The sequence below is a fragment of the Erythrolamprus reginae genome, chromosome 11 (assembly GCF_031021105.1).
Source record: "Erythrolamprus reginae isolate rEryReg1 chromosome 11, rEryReg1.hap1, whole genome shotgun sequence".
Lineage (NCBI taxonomy): Eukaryota > Metazoa > Chordata > Lepidosauria > Squamata > Dipsadidae > Erythrolamprus > Erythrolamprus reginae.
This window is the reverse complement of record NC_091960.1, coordinates 31,916,636-31,935,493: the sequence shown is the minus strand read 5'-3', so window position 1 is coordinate 31,935,493 and position 18,858 is coordinate 31,916,636. Positions and strand designations below refer to the sequence as shown.

The following is an 18,858-nucleotide window of genomic DNA, read 5'->3' as shown; positions in this document are numbered from 1 at the left end:
TCTAGGATTGTTCTTTATCTGTTTCCTATTGTGCAGTCAATTTAAATTTAATTTTGATATTGTATTCTTAGGAGATATCCATATATAGAGTCGGCATTTATATTTCTTGAAACAGGTGTTGGCAATAAACAAGGAATTGTCTCCAAAAATTATGTTATTCTATCTATTGCATTAATGTGTTCACAATCCAAATCTTTTCCTATTCCTCCTTTTAACTTTATCATTGCCTCCAGATTTACTGGTGAAAATCTGCAGATGTGTTTTGTTTTAACTTTTAGCCCTGTCCGTACAATTTTTACAGTTCACGATATGTGGGATATTGGATGACCTCATAGTTCCCTTCCAACTTTTAAGTCTGTGTTTGTTTCACAGTAATATTGTAGCTTGCCGTTGCCTTGTCTGGGTTTGATTTTGAAGCTGCTGAGCCCCACTTTGTTTCCTCTTGTACTCTGTACTGTTTCCCTTTTGACTTTACCTGTCTTCCTTGCTCATGAGCCCAGGCCTGTGTAGCCGATAACAGAGTTCCAGATTGATCCAGATCTCTGTTATCGGCTACACAGGCCTTCAGGAAAGCCTTCCCGGATGTAGAAGAAATGGGCCAAGGTGTGTGAGGCCTGGTTGAAACTCTGAAAGTTAAGTAGTAGGGCAGCTCCACTTCCTTTCATTTCCAAACCTCCAATTGCCCCCCTTGGGCTATTTTTCACCAGCCCCATCTATGACAAAGGATTGATGTAACACACACATTAACTCCAGAGTTCTTTGTTATTAGACCAGAAATTAATCTCGGGTTGTTCCCGGCTACAGAAGAAATGAGTCGAGATGTGAGAGGCCTGGCTACAACCGTCCAAAGCCGAAGAAGTTCCTGAAGACCTCTGAGTGAAAAGGAACCTAAGGGTGAGCACACAAATGAACTTCCAGTTGGCCTATCGGACCATTTTGGCCATGGAGAGAGCGAAAACAGCGGAAAATCAGCTGGCCAGAGCTGACAGGGCAATGCCTCAGATATGGCTCCGCATGCCACCTGTGGCATGCATGCCATAGGTTCGCCATCTCTGCTATGTTGCATTCTGCATGGGAGTGTGAAGAGCATTAGTCCAATTGCAGCTGGTCCAGAATTCAACACTATGGGTAGTTGCTTGTTCTTTCCATATAACACCACGTCGCTACAGAGCACTGCACACCAAGACAACTAGACACAAGAACAGTTTTTTCCCAAACGCCATCACTCTACTAAACAAATAATTCCCTCAACACTGTCAGACTTTCTACTAAATCTGCACTTCTATTCTACTAGTTTTTCTCATCATTCCCATTCCTCCCACTTAGGACTGTATGACTGTAACTTGTTGCTTGTATGCTAAGATTTTTATTAATATTGCTTCTTCATTGCTTATTTGACCCCTATGACAATCATTAAGTGTTGTACCACATGATTCTTGACAAATGTGTATCTTATTTTATGGATGCTGAGAGCACATGCACCAAGACAAATTCCTTGTGTGTCCAATCACACTTGGCCAATAAAAATTCTATTCTATTCTATTCTACTCCATGAGCCTCAACATCCAAATTGGTTAAAGAAGGACTAAGAAGATTCCACAAACTATGCTGGCTCCTAGTGGGTGTATGTATGTAATATACTTTTTTTTCTGTTAGATAAGCTGACTGGCCTAGAAACTGGGTCTTGTAGTTGAATCAGGAATCTACAGTGATGAGTCCAGAAGGCCACTGCAGGAGACAAAGGTACATGGCATTCCCAACTCTGCCATCCAATATTTTGCTGCTATTGCTGTCTGTTATAGGTAAAGCCAAAGTGCTTATCCTTGCTTCAGCCTCTCCTGCACAGAGGAATAATGTTGATAGGGACAGGAATTTTGATGTGGATTCTGACCAGGTGTCTCTTGGATCATTCACTTCTCAAATCATCACAGAAATTTGGTGATGCCTACCTTTGGGATACCTAAAATAAAACACAGAAGTATTTCAACAGACATTTAATCAGGAACTCATTAAGTACTTGGAAAGAAATTAAACAAAAATATCTGAAAATTCCAAATTGGCTGTCAACAATGGAGGTACTAATACTGTATATCCAAATACAATTGATATAACTAAAATAATGAAATGCAAATAAAATTTTGATCCATTTGGTAAACTAAAAAGCAAGGAAGAATTGGCGACTCAAAACATTAATATAGATTGGTGGACCTACCTATGAATTTAAGCAAAGTACAAAAAAACATTCTAAAGGGATGGGAATAGACACTCAGCGAAATTGCAGCATCGCAAAAACACAGAAGTCCTTAAAACCCCACCTCCGGACTTCCGTGTTTTTTTGATGCTGCGATTTCGCTGAGGCTCCCCTCGCTGGGAAACCCCACCTCTGGACTTCCGTTGCCAGCGAAGCGCCCGTTTTTGCACTGCTGGGATTCCCCTGCAGCATCGCAAAAACACGGAAGTCCGGAGGTGGTGTTTCCCATGGAGGGGAGCCTCAGGGGAATCCCAGCAGCGCAAAGACGGGCGCTTCGCTGGCAACAGAAGTCTGGAGGCGGGGCATCCCAGTGACGGCGGCTTGGGTTTGTAAGGTGAAAATAGTTTGGAAGAAGAGGCAAAAAAATCTTAAACCTTGGGTTTGTATCTCGAAAAATTTGTATGACGAGGGATTTGTAAGACGAGATATCACTGTATATACTTCAATAAAAATTATTTTTTTTAAAAAAAGAAAGAAACTTGGAGATACCACAGCTTCTTTTACCAGCACAGCTCTAGTTTCCACCCATGTTTTTGAACAGCCTTCCCTAGCCTGGCTTATTTCCAGGCATGTTGGCTTACAATGCAGAATGCTCCCAGTCGGCCAATAACTTCTGTTAGGAGCCAGGCTGGGAATGACTGAGGTTTGATTTGATTGGACTTGAAACAAATGTTTTTGCCATTGAGATAATGGAACAGATGCCTTTAATATGCAAGTCCTAAGTAGCACCAAATCAAACTGGAAGCAGCAGTCAAAATTAATGATTAATTTAATTTATTTCAAGTAAATTGTGTGGCTTCACATAAAAAACCCGAAGTCTAAAGTTACACGTATAGATGGCTTTACAAGTTCCCATGCAACCTGCATCTGCCTAAACGTCTATGGAGACACTTAGTCATCCAGATCATGATTGTCCCAAAGGTCTCATCCAAGAAAAAGCTGAAGTTTCTTAGATGAGAAATGTCTTCAAAGAAAAACCAGGAAGTCCAGTTGCTTCTTGAAAAGGTACCTTTGGGACATGCAGTTGCCTAGTTGAATGTCCAGCTGTTGTCTCATTTTAGGTATGCCTTCTTCTCAAGGATCCCACACTGCATTTCGGACATAAACACTCAAAAAACCATCCAGAGATACTTTACTAGAAGAGCCCTCCACTCGCAACAGAATATATGCAACTATTTATTTATTTATTTATTTATTTATTTATTTATTTATTTATTAGATTTGTATGCCGCCCCTCTCCGTAGACTCAGGGCGGCTCACAACACAATAAAACAGTTCATGACAAATCTAATAATTTACAATTTAAAATATTTTTTTTAAAAACCCATTATTAAGCAGACATACCTACAAACATACCATACATAAATTGTATAGACCCGGGGGAGATATCTCAGTTCCCCCATGCCTGACGACAGGTGGGTTTTGAGGAGTTTACGAAAGGCAAGGAGGGTAGGGGCAGTTCTAATCTCTGGGGGGAGCTGGTTCCAGAGAGTCGGGGCTGCCACAGAGAAGGCTCTTCCCCTGGGGCCCGCCAACCGACATTGTTTAGTTGACGGGACCTGGAGAAGGCCCACTCCAAATAGACTTACAATCCTAGGTTTAAAACTACGTCGCCTTAAACACGACCTAAGCATAGCCCAAAAAATCATCTGCTGTAACGTCCTTCCTGTCAACGACTACTTCAGCTTCAACCACAACAACACACGAGCACGCAAGAGATACAAACTTAAACTGGTCTGAACTCGACTGCAGGAAATTCGAGTTTAGTAACCAAGTAACGGATGCATGGAACTCACTACCGGACTCTAGTATCGCCTAACCTCCAAAACTTTACCCTTAGACTATCCAGTGTTGACCTCATCAACTCCTAAGAGGTCAGTAAGTGGTGTGCGTTAGTGCACCAGAATGCCTTCCGTCCCCTGTCCTAATGTTTCTCTTACTAGTATGTATATAAATATTATATCTCTGTTTACCATCAATTCGTATTTGACAAACAAAATAAATAAAAGATCTGGGCAGACCACAAACTGCCTAAATTTTTCATCATCTCAAGACATGACCCCACTACAAACATGACTGCTACCCTTTGCACCCCAAGATGAATTCCAGGTGATTAGATGAAAAACCCGACCCCCAATTTCTCTAGTTCAGGAGACATGATAGTAGTCGTCCAGTACTTGATGGGCTGCCATAGAGAGGAGGGGGTGGGGGTGTCAGGCTGTTTTCCAAAGCACCAGAAGGCCAGACAAGGAATAAGGGATGGAAGCTGACCAAGGAGAGATTCATCCTGGAAATAAGGAGGAACGTTCTGACGGTGAGAGCAATCAGTCAGTGCAACAGAAGTGGCCTGCAGAGGTTGTGGGAGCTCCAACACTTGGGACTTTCAAAGGGACAGTGGGCGGCCATTTGTCTGGAGTGGTGTAGGCAGAGAGGGGCTGCGAAGGTGGAACGGTGCGGTGTGCTCGCCCCTGTGGCTCTGAGTGCTGGCGGAGTCCAGCGCAATTCTGCAACTGCACTTGGGCAGGGAGTGAAATCGCCTGTGGACACACAAGGGTGCCTGTGTTTTGGCGTGATAACCATGGAGTCCAGTGCAATTCTGCTACTGGGCAGGGAGCAAAATTGCACATGGACAGGTGGGGGGGTCTGTTTTGGTGCAGTAACTATGGAGTCCAGCGCAATTCTACTACCGCACCTGGGCAGGCAGCAAAACGGCGCATGGACATGCAGTTGCACCCGTGTTTTGGCCTGGTAACAGTGGAGTCCAGCGCAATAATGCTACTGCACCTGGGCAGGGAAAGATCATGTGCGGACACACAGGACCTCCCTGTCCCACCTTAGCGGCCCCCCTCTTGGGGTTGGACTAGATCAGTGTTACCCAACCTTGGCAACTTGAAGAGATCTGGACTTCATCTCCCAGAATTCCCCAGCCAGCATTCGCTGGCTGGGGAATTCTGGGAGTTGAAGTCCAAATCTCTTCCAAGTTGCCAAGGTTGGGAAACACTGGACTAGATGACCTACAGGGTCCCTTTCCAACTCTTGCAATCCAACCTCATTAGGATTTGGACCCGAAGTTAGTGCCCGGCCCGCAGTCAGCGCCGCTCTCCTCGCCAGGAGGCGGCACAAAACCAACCAGCGCGCCCTGGAAACGCGCGTGGCGGGCGGCGGGCGCTGCGTCCTCGCTCTTCCCTTCCTCGCGCGAGCACCGTCGGCCTGCAACCTCCAGGGGGCGCACCGCCGTGGCCGGCCGGAGAAGCGGCGCCTGGCTGCTGTGTGGTTCGTGCCCGCGCAGCTGCGTGGGAAAAAGGAAAAAACAGAGGCGAGGCGGCCAGCGAGAGGCGGCTCTCCCTTTTTTGCGGCACAGAGGCGGCCTTGCCCGGCGAGAGCGGGGCCGTTGCTGCTGCGCTCCGGGGCGTGTGGGCAGCCGTCCGCCCTCTCCCAGCCAGCATCCTCGGGAAGGAGCCCGGAGGAGGTCAGTGGGGAAGCGGGCAGGGGAGCACCGGGGCTCTGCCTTGCAACGGTGCCCGGGCGCCTGGACGCGCGCTTTGCAGCCGGGCTTGGCTGGCGGGTCCTCGCGGGTCTCCAACTCCGAAGGGCGCCAGGCGCGTGAGAGGAGACGAGGGGCCGAGCCGCTGTGGGAGTTGAGCGGGCGGGGGGGCAGCGAGGCGAGGGCGGGCGTGTCGCGGGCGGGGGGGCTGCTGCTTCCCCCTCCGAGGGGAGACCCAACTTCTGCCGGAGAATTCCGCCTCGAGGGAAGTCAGAGGAGCGGCTCCTCTCAAAAGGAGGTGGGTTAAAGGAAGGAAGGGACGGAGGGAGAGAGGAAGGAAGGAAGGAAAGAAAAGGAGGGAAGGAAGAGAAGGGAAGGAAGGAAAGAAAGAATAGGAAGGAAGGAAAGAGAAGGAAGGAAGGAAAGAAAAGGAGGGAAGGAAGAGAAGGAAGGAAGAGAAGGGAAGGAAGGAAAGAAAGAATAGGAAGGAAGGAAAGAGAAGGAAGGAAGGAAAGAAAAGGGAGGAAGGGAAGGAAGGAAGAAAAGAAAGAGAAGGAAAGAAGGAAGGGAAGAAGGGAAGGGAAGAAAGGAAATAAAGAAAAAGGAGAAAGGAAAGAAAGAAAAGGAAGGAAGAAAAGAAAAAGAAGGAAGGGAAGAAAGAAAGAAAAGAAAGGAAGGGAAGAAAGAAAAGGAAGGAAGGGAAGGGAAGAAAAGGGAGGAAGAGAAGGGAAGAAGGGAAGGGAAAGAAGAAAGGAAAGGAAGAAAAGGGATGGAAGGAAGGGAAGAAAGAAAAGGAAGGAAGGGAAGAAAAGGGAGGAAGTGAAGGAAGGAAGGAAGGGAAGAGAGGAAGGAGGGAAGGGAAGAAGGGAAGGGAAGGAAGAAAGGAAAGATAGAAAAGGAAGGAAGGGATGGAAGGAAGGAATGAAAGAGAAGGAACGAAGGAAAGAAGAGTGCACTTTCCTCCTTCCTCTGCAGCTTCATCCAGTGGAGAATGAATGCAGGGCTCTGGGTTCAACAGGGGCTTTTGCTTGGGAATAAACCCTGCCTGGGAGGCCTTGTCTGCTTACCATCTCTGGGACTTTGGAACTTCTATGCTGCACCCAAGCTTGCCAAAACCCCACGCTCTCCAGCGATGCTATAAGGTCTATTACCCTCAGCGCCACCCTTGCCACGGTCAATAATAAACACGGGTGGCAGCTACAGTGCAGGATTCCTGGGGGGCAGCTGAGCGTCCACCTGATACCTTCACCTTTGTCCCAAGAGGGAGTTTTTGCTCAAGGCCAGGATGAGGTTTTTTCTGAATGGCTGCTGTTTAGTGGCTCCTGAACTGATGTGTTGCTTTGCACTCTTGAAAATAGCTTGCAAGGAAGGTTGCACTCTGCCTAGCTTTCTATGACTTAAACCAGTGATGGTGAACCTATGGCACGGGTGCCACAGGCGGCACACAGAGCCATATCTGCTGGCACATGAGCCATTGCCCCAGGTCAGCTCCAATGTGCGTGTGTGTGCCAGGCAGCTGTTTTTTTTGCTGGCACACAGGCTCTGGGAGGGCGTTTTTGGCTTCCAGAGAGCCTCCAGTGGGATGGGCGAGGGCGTTTTTTACCTTTCCTCTGCTCATACGCGATAGCGCACGCCCACGCTCTTTCGGCACCAGAGGAAAAAAAGGTTCACCATCACTGACTTAAACCATCAGCCTGCTTCGCATGTTGTCTAAGCCAGGGGTCCCCAAATTTAGCAACTTTAAGACTTGGGGACTTTAACTCCCAGAATTCACCAGCAAGCTATGCTGGCTGGAGAATTCTGGGAGTTGAAGTCCCCAAGTCTTAAAGTGGCCAAGTTTGAAGATCTCTGCAATAGTTGGCTGGAGAATTCTGGGAGTTGAAGTCCCCAATAATTCCTCCTTATTTCCTGTATTTTATAGAAACATAGAAACATAGAAGACTGAGGGCAGAAAAAGACCTCATGGTCCATCTAGTCTGCCCTTCTACTATTTCCTGTGTTTTATCTTAGGATGGATATATGTTTATCCCAGGCATGTTTAAATTCAGTTACTGTGGATTTAACAACCACGTCTGCTGGAAGTTTGTTCCAAGGATCTACTACTCTTTCAGTGAAATAATATTTCCTCACGTTGCTTTTGATCTTTCCCCCAACTAACTTCAGATTGTGCCCCCTTGTTCTTGTGTTCACTTTCCTATTAAAAACACTTCCCTCCTGAACCTTATTTAACCCTTTAACATATTTAAATGTTTCAATCATGTCCCCCCTTTTCCTTCTGTCCTTATTTATCTTATTTATTTATTTATTTATTTATTTATTTAATTGGATTCATATGCCGCCCCTCTCCGAGGACTCGGGGCGGCTCACAGCATGTACAGAAAAACAGGAAACAATAATAACAATCCAATTATACCTTAAAAACAATCTTAAAATTCTAATTAAAAACTATCAATATCATTCATTCAAACTAAGCATTCATCGGTCAGTGGGGAAGATCTAAGGAACCCCAGGCCTGGCGGCAAAGATGAGTTTTTAAACTTTTTAAAACTTTTAGGATGGATCTATGTTCATCCCAGGCATGTTTAAATTCAGTGACTGTGGATTTGCCAACCACGTCTGCTGGAAGTTTGTTCCAAGCATCTACCACTCTTTCGGTAAAATAATATTTTCTCACGTTGCTTCTGATCTTTCCCCCAACTAACCTTAGACTGGGCCCCCTTGTTCTTGGGTTCACTTTCCTATTAAAAACACTTCCCCCTCCTGGACCTTATTTCAAAGTTCCTTATTCCACTCCTTGTTGGCTGACATTCTGGCTGCTGGAATATTAGGCAGCCTTGGAGAAAGCTGGAGGCACGGAAGAAAAAAACAACAATTAGGAAAATTTTCAGTGGCTTGCTAATGCCGCTCAAATACCAAGGCATCTATATTAACATCTAACCGGGAGGGGCAGCTTCTTTTAAGTTTATGCATGAATTCTTGAATTGCTTCTTAGGAAAAACCCCAGCACAGACAGACACACCACCCTCCTTTCCACCAGGAGAGTTATGTAACTGGGTGGAGTTCTTCGGAGGCTGGTTTGCTTGTTTTGAAAAAGGTGTTACTGTCTTAGTGGCTGATTTTTTTTTAAACATTAATCTGCCTGTTGCCATATAAACTCGGGTGGCTGTTGAGACCAAGAAAGAAGAACCAGAAAGCTGAGGCCTCTACTGCTTATAATGCCACCGCACTGCCAATAAATAATAATATACAGTGGTGCCTCTAATAATAATAATTAATAATAATAATAATAATTTATTAGATTTGCATGCCGCCCCTCTCTGTAGACTGGGGCGGTTAACAACAATGATAAAAGCAGCATGTGACAATCCAATAATAAAACAACTAAAAACCCTTATTATAAAACCAAACATACACTCAAACATACCATGCATAACTTGTAACGGCCTAGGGGGAAGGAATATCTCAACTCCCCCATGCCTGGCGGTATAAATGAGTCTTGAGTAGTTTATGAAAGATAGGGAGGGTGGGGAGAACTCTAATCTCTGGGGGGAGTTGGTTAAAGAGGGCTAGGGCCGCCACAGAGAAGGCTCTTCCCCTGGGGCCTGCCAAACGACATTGTTTAGTCGATGGGACCCGGAGAAGGCCAACTTTGTGGGACTTTATCGGTCGCTGGGATTCGTGCGGTAGCAGGCGGTTCCGGAGGTAATCTACCTCAACCTAAGAATGCCTCTACTTAAGAACTTTTCTAGATAAAAACTGGGTGGTCAGGATTTTTTTGCCTCTTCTCAAGAACCATTTTCCACTTACAAACCCGAGCCTCCAAAACTGTAACCGGAAAAGTCAGGGAGAAGCCTCCGTAGGGCCTCTCTAGGAATCTCCTGGGAGGAAACAGGGCAGGAAAAGGCAGGGAGAAGCCTCTGCGGGGCCTCTGTAGGAATCTCCTAGGAGGAAACAGGACCTCCACCCTCCCTGTGGTTTCCCCAATTGCACGCATTATTTGCTCTTACATTGATTCCTATGGGGAAAATTGCTTCTTCTTACAAACTTTTCTACTTAAGAACCTGGTCATGGAACGAATTAAGTTCATAAGTAGAGGCACCACTTACCGTAGTTTGAACTATACTGAACGGGTTCAAAGATAGGCTACAAGAATGGTGGAAGGTCTTAAGCATAAAACGTATCAGGAAAGACTCAATGAACTGAATCTGTATAGCCTGGGGGAGAGAAGGAAAAGGGGGGACATGATCGAAACATTTAAATATATTAAAGGTTAAATAAGGTTCAGGAGGGAAGTGTTTTTAATAGGGAAGTGAACACAAGAACAAGGGGACACAATCTGAAGTTAGTTGGGGGAAAGATCAGAAGCAACATGAGAAAATATTATTTTACTGAAAGAGTAGTAGATGCTTGGAACAAACTTCCAGCAGACGTGGTGGGTAAATCCACAGTGAATGAATTTAAACATGCCTGGGATAAACATATATCCACCCTAAGATAAAATACAGGAAATAGTATCAGGGCAGACTAGAGGGACCATGAGGTCTTTTTCTGCCGTCAATCTTCTATGTTTCTATACACCTTCAAAGAACAACACTCGCCTATCCCAGGGGAGCTTAGGAAGGACTCCATCAGTAGAAAAAAAATGCCAAATTGAGTCTAGATGTCTGATTGGGTGACCAGCCACAATAGCAACAACAATTTGGTTTTTTCCACTAATAGTAATAGAATAGGAGGATTATTGTTGAAAAACAGCAGAAAGCTGTTCCATTGTCAATGACACGGTATAGCACACGAGACTGGGCGAATGTGCTGACTTTGGTTCTGGGTGTCGTCTTCTCGCTTTTAATTTAGTTAAAGGCATCGCTCCATTTTTGCTCTAGCGCTTCAGTTTGATAAAACCGACTTTTATGTTTCACAGTTTCTGGGATTTAAGTCTTTCTTCTACCTAAGCCACGTCTTCAGGTAGGCTAGGATTGCAGCTTTCCAAATTGCCAGTGGAGCTTTGATGAGAAGGACAGGAAGGTATTAAACTGACCATGAGAAAACCAAAATTTGAGGGTGGGAGCAATGGGAGTCAAAATTCAACTCCCTTCAAAATTCAATCGTTGGTTGCGCATAATACGTCATGCAAGAAACCAAAAGAAAATTATGCTCCAATTTTTTAAGCATAAATTATGCTTTAATATTATTCATTTTATTATTTATTTGTGATTTTTATCCTTTATTGTTTTTACAAATAACCCAAAACAGCAGAAATCTTCCTCCATCCCATTTTCCACAACGACAACCCTGTGAGGTGTTGTCTACGGAGAGGGGTGGCATACAAATCTAATAAATTATTATTATTATTATTATTCATTATTATTGGGTGGAGAGGGACTCACCCAGATCCCCCTAGCCATATTTTATGCCTAAATAGTTTCCGGTCACAATTCAAACTGTTGGTTATGACAAAGTGTTGGTTATGAATATCTCTGGGACCGCCTTCTGCCGCACGAATCCCAGTGACCGGTTAGGTCCCACAGAGTGGGCCTTCTCCGGGTCCCATCAACTAAACAATGTTGGTTGGCGGGGCCCAGGGGAAGAGCCTTCTCTGTGGCGGCCCCCACCCTCCTTGCCTTTCGTAAGCTCCTTGAAACCCACCTCTGCCCTATGCTTCTACAATTTATGCATGGTATGTTTGTATGATTGGTTTTATAACAAGGGTTTTTAGCTCTTTTAGTATTGGATTTTTACATTCTGTTTTTGTCACTGTTGTTAGCCACCCCAAGTCCACGGAGAGGGGCGGCATACAAATCCAATAAATAGATAGATAGATAGATAGATAGATAGATAGATAGATAGATAGATAGATAGATGATAGATAGATAGATAGATAGATAGATAGATAGATAGATAGATAGATAGATAGATTAAAAAAATCCCATTTTATTATACTGGATTGATGAGAAAAGGCTAGAAAATCCCAAGGAATTTCAAAAAGGAAACTTATGATCTAACAAATTATTCCGGGTACAGAATAAATTTCTGTGGGTAGAATATGACATAACGTCGTGGAAAATATGATGTAGATTTTAAAAATCTTAGCAGAAACACTGTACTTTTCAAAGCACTGCACTCTTCACTTTCTTCTTAATATATGCTAGTTCTCCATGTATTGGATAGAATGTTTTCTTCTTAATACACAAGTCTTCCGTGTATAGAACAGAATGTAACATGCTCTCAAGCCATTCTTCAAGGATGAAGAAAAGGATTGTATTTAAGTGTGACATTTCCCCACCTTCGGAGAAAGTTTGTACAGATCGTACTGCTGATTCTCAACTCCTTGCATCTTGCCTTCCTTGGGTCCTGGTAGAAATCTGAGAAACTGGTTCTTTAATAGATATAATTCTTTATTGGCCAAGTGTGATTGGACACACAGGGAATTTGTCTTGGTGCATATGCTCTCAGTGTACATAAAAGAAAAAGACACATTTGTCAAGCATGGTACAACGCTTAATGATTATCATAGGGGTCAAATAAGCAATGAAGAAACAATCAATATTAATAAAAACCTTAGGATACAAGCAACAAGTTATAGTCATACAGTCCTAAGTGGGAGGGAAAAGATGATAGGAATGATGAGAAAAAACTAGTAGAAATACAAGTGCAGACTTAGTAAAAAGTCTGACAGTGTTGAGGGAATTATTTGTTTAGCAGAGTGATGGCGTTCGGGAAAAAACTGTTCTTGTGTCTAGTTGTCTTGGTGTGCGTCTGTAGCGACGTTTTGAGGGTAGAAGTTCAAACAGTTTGTGTCCAGGATGCGAGGGGTCGGTCAATATTTTTCCCGCCCTCTTTTTGACTCGTGCAGTATACAGGTCCTCAATGGAAGGCAGGTTGGCAGCAATTGTTTTTTCTGTTCATATGAAAATAAATAAATAAACGTGATTAGGATCTTGGGAACGAATCAACACTTTTATATTGTTTTATTTTATTTATTTGTTTTGTCAAGTACGTATTGGTAAACAAAGATATAACTATGTTTATATACATGATACTAGTAAGAGAGAAACATTAGGACGGGACGAAAGGCATGCTGGTGCACACATGCACGCCATTTATTTACTTATTTATTATTACTATTAATATTTATTATTTATTTACATGTGCACATCAATCTTTTAGCTCCATGCAGCCTGGTTTAGAATGGGACATTAGGAATCAATTCTTTCCCCACCCCAAAAACCCCCTCTTCTGGCTAGTTTCTTTTGTTATAGCTGCCAATCAGTTTCCGGTCACAATTCAAAGTGTTGGTCATGACCTTTAAAGCCCTACATGGCATTGGACCAGAGTACCTCCGGAACCGCCTGCTACCTCACGAATCCCAGCGGCCGATAAGGTCCCACAGAGTTGGCCTTCTCCGGGTCCCATCGACCAAACAATGTCGTTTGGTGGGCCCCAGGGGAAGAGCCTTCTTTGTGGCGGCCCTGGCCCTCTGGAATCAACTCCCCCCGGAGATTAGAACTGCTCCCACCCTCCTTGTCTTCCGTAAACTACTTAAGACCCACCTATACCGCCAGGCATGGGGGATTTGAGACACATTTCCCCCAGGCTTATTATAATTTATGTTTGGTATGTATGTGCTGTTTGGTTTTTAATTATGATAGGGTTTTTAGGTTTTTTTTAATATTAGATTTGTACCAGTATAATATTGTTTTTATCGTTGTCGTGAGCCGCCCTGAGTCTTCGGAGAGGGGCGGCATACAAATCTAATAAATTATTATTATTATTATTATTATTATTATTATTATTATTATTATTATATTAGGAGGTTGCTGATTGACCAAATACAGGCAGGCTGGCAGGCAATTCTGTGATGTTCTGAGTTTTCATGTCTAAAAGATATTTCGGTCCCTGCTGTCACCTTTAGAGCCCCTTGTGGCTTGGATGATCTGAAGATCCATCTTCTTGTCATTCTAACCTGTCCAGTTTGGTCAAACAGGTTGGTCCTGTTGCGGGGGTCCCATCAGCCAAGGAATGTTGGCCTGCAAGAACTAGACCGGGCCCTTCTCTGCCATAGTTCAACCTTCAGGGGAACCACGTCCCTTCGTAATATCAGCATGACCTCTAGCCTCTTCAACTTTCACAACATCGTTGAACCTTCTTCATGTGCCCAGCCCTGTTTCCTTGGTGCTATATTTGTTTGCTACTGTTTTAATTGATTTTGCCTTTTATGATGTGTGCCACCTGAAGTCACTCGCTGAGAATGCTGGCTAGAAAAAAAAATCTATAAATGGGATTTATAGAATGTTAGATACTGGGGATATGCAGTGGTACCTCTACTTAATAACTTTTCTAGATAAGAACCGGGTGTTCAAGATTTTTTTGCCTCTTCTTAAGAACGATTTTCTACTTAAGAAACCGAGCCTGGAAAAATTTCCCAGGGAATTTGAGAGCGGCACAAAGGCCCAACCAGTTTCCTGCCATTCCCCCTTTAATCCCGGCCATCTCGGGCTTTTCTGGGCTGCCAGAGGAGCCTTTCGGTGGTGTTTAAGTAGGTTTTGGCAGTCCAGAGTGAACAAAGCATTTTCCTTTCTCTGGGCACTTGGAGAGGGAATAAACCTCTGCCAGCGCCCAGAGAAAAGAAACGCTCCCTTCGCTCTGGGCAGCGACTGTCCTCCTCCTCTTCTTCTTCCTCCTCCTCCTCCCACCCAAATTCCAAGCTTTTATTTCTTTCCTAATGGGTTTGCATGCATTCTTTGCTTTTACGTTGATTCCTATGGGAAAAATTGCTTCTACTTACAAACCTTTCTAATTAAGAACCTGGTCATGGAACGAATTAAGTTCGTAAGTAGAGGTACCACTGTATTTGGTTTTTGTTGTTGTTGTCGTTGTTGCGACTGTTGTTGTTTGATGAAATTTTAGTATCGGTTAACTAGTTTAAATGTTGGAGGGATGAAGTCATGGGATGGGAAAGGGGAAGTAAAAGAAACTCCTTAGAATATATAAACGATTTTGAAATTTGGCATATCCATATGGTTGGGTATTGGTATTGTGTTTTTTATTTACACGTGTTTTATCTTAAGACCGAGGAAAAAATATATACCCCACAAAATGAAAAAGATCCCAAGTAGAAAGGAACAAATAGCAAAGATTGCAAAGATTAAGAGAAGATTGAACTGCCACTTGACTGGTGTACTATAGGGTTCCTGCTTGTGCAGGGAGTTGAACTCGATGGCCTTCATGGACCCTTTCAACTCTAACAATAAACTAGGTCCCACAGAGTGGGCCTTCTCCGGGTCCCGTCAACTAAACAATGTCGGTTGGCAGGGCCCAGGGGAAGAGCCTTCTCTGTGGCGGCCCTGACCCTCTGGAACCAACTCCCCCCAGAGATTAGAATAGCCCCCACCCTCCTTGCCTTTCGTAAGCTCCTCAAAACCCACCTCTGCCATCAGGCATGGGGGAATTAAGATAATCTTTCCCCATAGGCTTCTACAATTTATGCATGGTATGTTTGTATGTATGATTGGTTTTTATAACAAGGGTTTTTAGCTGTTGTAGTATTGGATTTTTACATTCTGTTTTTTGTCACTGTTGTTAGCCGCCCCGAGTCCACGGAGAGGGGCGGCATACAAATCCAATAAATAAATAAAGGGAGAGAGAGAGAGAGAGAGAGAGAGAGAGAGAGAGAGAAAGAAAGAAAGAAAGAAAGAAAGAAAGAAAGAAAGAAAGAAAGAAAGAAAGAAAGAAAGAAAGAGACCAGGTCCCATGTATCAGCATCGATGGTCCAGGCACCTTCTGTAGAACATGAGGACCACAGCTCTCGGAGTCGACCCTGGTTGTGTTCAGGGGATGTGCCCGGCCACCCAATTTTCAGCTTTTGTGCAGAAAATAGGGTTCAAAATAAAGTAGCCAAGCTTAATGTGCTTGGTTCACAAAGTTTACAAGAAGCCAAACTTTTGTTGCACTGCTAATAGTGCCCTCCGGTTGTTACCTTAGGCAGGTCCGTTCAGACAAGAGGGCAAAACGGGAGGCAATGCTCATAAAGTTTTAGCACAAATGTCAATAGTATTTGTTGAGTCCTCCTCAAACTTGGTTAAAGTCTGACCTGCGCGGGCGTGACCGATGTGGATTGGCTTTGACCGGTTTCTTCTAGTGCACCAAGAAAGAAGGAAGCAAAAGTTGATGAATTTTTGAAGAACCAGGGGGAGCAATTATGCAAAATGCATTCCAGGTCTTTTTTCTGTGACGCAAAGAACCGGAGCACTTTCTTCATTTTAAAAACAGGGGAAAGGGGGGGGGGGTTTGTCACCACCCCACCCATCACTCCACTGCTCTGTAGGGCAAAAACCACAAAATTGCCCGGACCTGGTTAGCTGGTTTTTATAGCAACCAGAAGGCACCGTTAACTCTGCAGAAAATATTCCACTGCACATTCACTGGTTTGCAATGTGTAGGTTTTCTTTGCTGGGGGAGGGGACCCCAAATGGACATGTTAGGACCTGTTTCAACACACCCAGAAAACTTGAGTTCCTGACTCTTAAATAATGTCACTGCAACACCAGATCCAGCCAGTGGGTCCCCAGGTAACCACATAAACAAAGAAATGAAATAACAGCACACACACAATAGAGCAACTCAATAGGTTGAGATGGGTTGCACGAATCCCAGCGACCAGTTAGGTCCCACAGAGTGGGCCTTCTCCGGGTCCCGTCAACTAAACAATGTCGGTTGGCGGGGCCCAGGGGAAGAGCCTTCTCTGTGGCGGCCCCGACCCTCTGGAACCAACTCCCCCCAGAGATTAGAATAGCCCCCACCCTCCTTGCCTTTCGTAAGCTCCTCAAAACCCACCTCTGCCGTCAGGCATGGGGGAATTAAGATAATCTTTCCCCCTAGGTTTCTACAATTTATGCATGGTATGTTTGTATGTATGATTGGTTTTATAACAAGGGTTTTTAGCTGTTGTAGTATTGGACTTTTGCATTCTGTTTTTTATCACTGCTGTTAGCCGCCCCGAGTCCAAGGAGAGGGGCGGCATACAAATCCAATAAATAATAATAATAATAAAATAATAATAATAAACAAAATAAAATAAAACACAGCCCTCTAGTCCAGTGTTTCCCAACCTTGGCAACTTGAAGATATTTGGACTTCAACTCCCAGAATTCCCCAGCCAGCAAATGCTGGCTGTGGAATTCTGGGAGTTGAAGTCCAAATATCTTCAAGTTGCCAAGGTTGGGAAACACTGCCCTAGTCCACAAAAGATCGCAATCCTCCTGGCTATGGGTTTTAATCTTTAATTACCCCATGGTGGGTTTCCGTTGGCTGCGCTTGCTGGATTCATAGTAGACTTTGTGTGTGGTGTGTCTTTGCGTGAGGGGTGTGTGGGTGTTCCCCATTAATGTCTTGCAAGACCGTCTATGTTATTTCATGGAGCGATCTCAGTCGGATGAAAAATTGGCTGCAGTGCTGAATTAAACATCTCTGGCAGGCGATGAAAAGCTGCCTTTGAAACCGCAAGGCAGGGGCGACATTTGCAGCGAGACTAAGCCCGAGTGTGGTATTGTTCAAAGGGAAATCAAAGCCAGGTTGTTAGGTTGGGTGTTTTCTTTTTAATGCTCTAATTATTTCATCTGCAAAATATTTTATTTTACTTTCCCACCCCCCCCCCCCCCCGCCCCAAAAAAGACAATTTCCTTTGGAGATATTTCATGTAGCTCATTCAGAGATGGGTTCGTACTAGTGCGGTCCAATGCGCTGCTCCGATAGCGGCCTGCCGATGCCACAATTTTGGTATGAACTGTTCTGCCGGGCTCTCTAGTAGGAGCCTCCCGAAAATTCAAGGGTTCAAATTTCAGACACACACGCATTTGAAAATTCAAAACAATGTTCTTTATCCCAAAATTCAAAATAAACTAAGCACTCTTTTTGTATTGCAAAGAGCACTCGTCCCAAAACAACAGGGTAGTCTGTACAATTAACCTTAAGCAATCATTAAGTACTTAGCTAGCAGCTGTGAAGAAACTTCACACCCCTTCTTCTTCCAAGGAAGTGAGACACACACACACACATACACACACGTTGCTCTGCTTTGTTTTCAAAGGCGTGAAAAATCAACAAGCAAAGTCCAGAAACCAGCAACCCAGGATTCCTGACGAACTGCGATCATATTCTTCCACAACGGCCAAATCCACATGCTGCTATTTATAGCAGCAGCCCTAATTACTAGAGCCCCACCCAAACACAGGTGGCCTTATTTTCTCTTGTAACAATCCTTCAGTTGTTGTCTCCTATGCATCACTCTACGCATGCGTGGATATGTCATTAATTCTTGTTCCGAATTCAAAGATGATACAGATGATTGATCTCCTCCAGGGCTGTCTGCCAAACTCCCCTCTTCCCTGTCACTCATGCTTCCTTGGTCAGAGGAGGCTTCATCGGCAGATTCCATCGGGAGCAAAACAGGCTTGCGGCATGTGGATGTTTCCCCCACATCCACCTGCACATTCCTTGGGGCAGGAGCTGGGCCAGAGCTAACCACAACACGGATGCGCACCACTGTCTTTTTCATCTAATTTCAGCAATTTCTCAGCTCTCTGAGCATGCACAGAAGTAAAACCATCCCTGCGGGCATGCGTGGAAACAAAATCATGCTAAAGGACACATGAGCGTAGCGAGTAAGCGCTAAATATCACAATGTGGACACAGCGCACCGGTAGGAAAAGGTTAGAGCAGTGATGGCAAACCTTTTTTTTCCTCGGGTGCCGAAAGCACATATGTGCCCACATCCGTAATTCAATGACTCTGGATGGCAAAAATGGCCTCCCCTGCCCCCCTGGAGGCCTGAAACAGCCCATTTCCCAAACTCTGGTGGGCCTGTTAGGACCATTTTTCAACCTCCCCAGGCTCCAGAGGCAGAAATGTCCTCCTCAATCCTCTCAGAGACTCTCTGGAAGCCAAATGTGCCCTTCTAGAGCCTCCAGGTGAGCCAAAAATCAGCTGGCTGGCACACTCATGCACATTGGAGCAGATATGGCTTCCTGTGCCATCTGTGGCACCCATGCCATAGGTTTGCCAGTCTTTGGAGAGGGGCGACATACAAATCTAATAAATTATTATTATTAATTATTATTATCACTGGGTT

General features: G+C 44.5%; 1 protein-coding gene across 1 annotated transcript in view; it reads left to right on the top strand.

Moving 5' to 3' along the window:
* The first annotated feature begins 5,635 nt into the window (after window positions 1-5,635).
* The window catches only part of PAQR7 (progestin and adipoQ receptor family member 7), a 33,747-nt gene continuing 20,524 nt past the window's right edge, over window positions 5,636-18,858 (top strand). The window contains exon 1 of the mRNA XM_070764249.1: window positions 5,636-5,720. The gene's annotated coding sequence lies outside the window, so the exon portion shown is untranslated. The remainder of the gene's footprint in view (window positions 5,721-18,858) is intronic.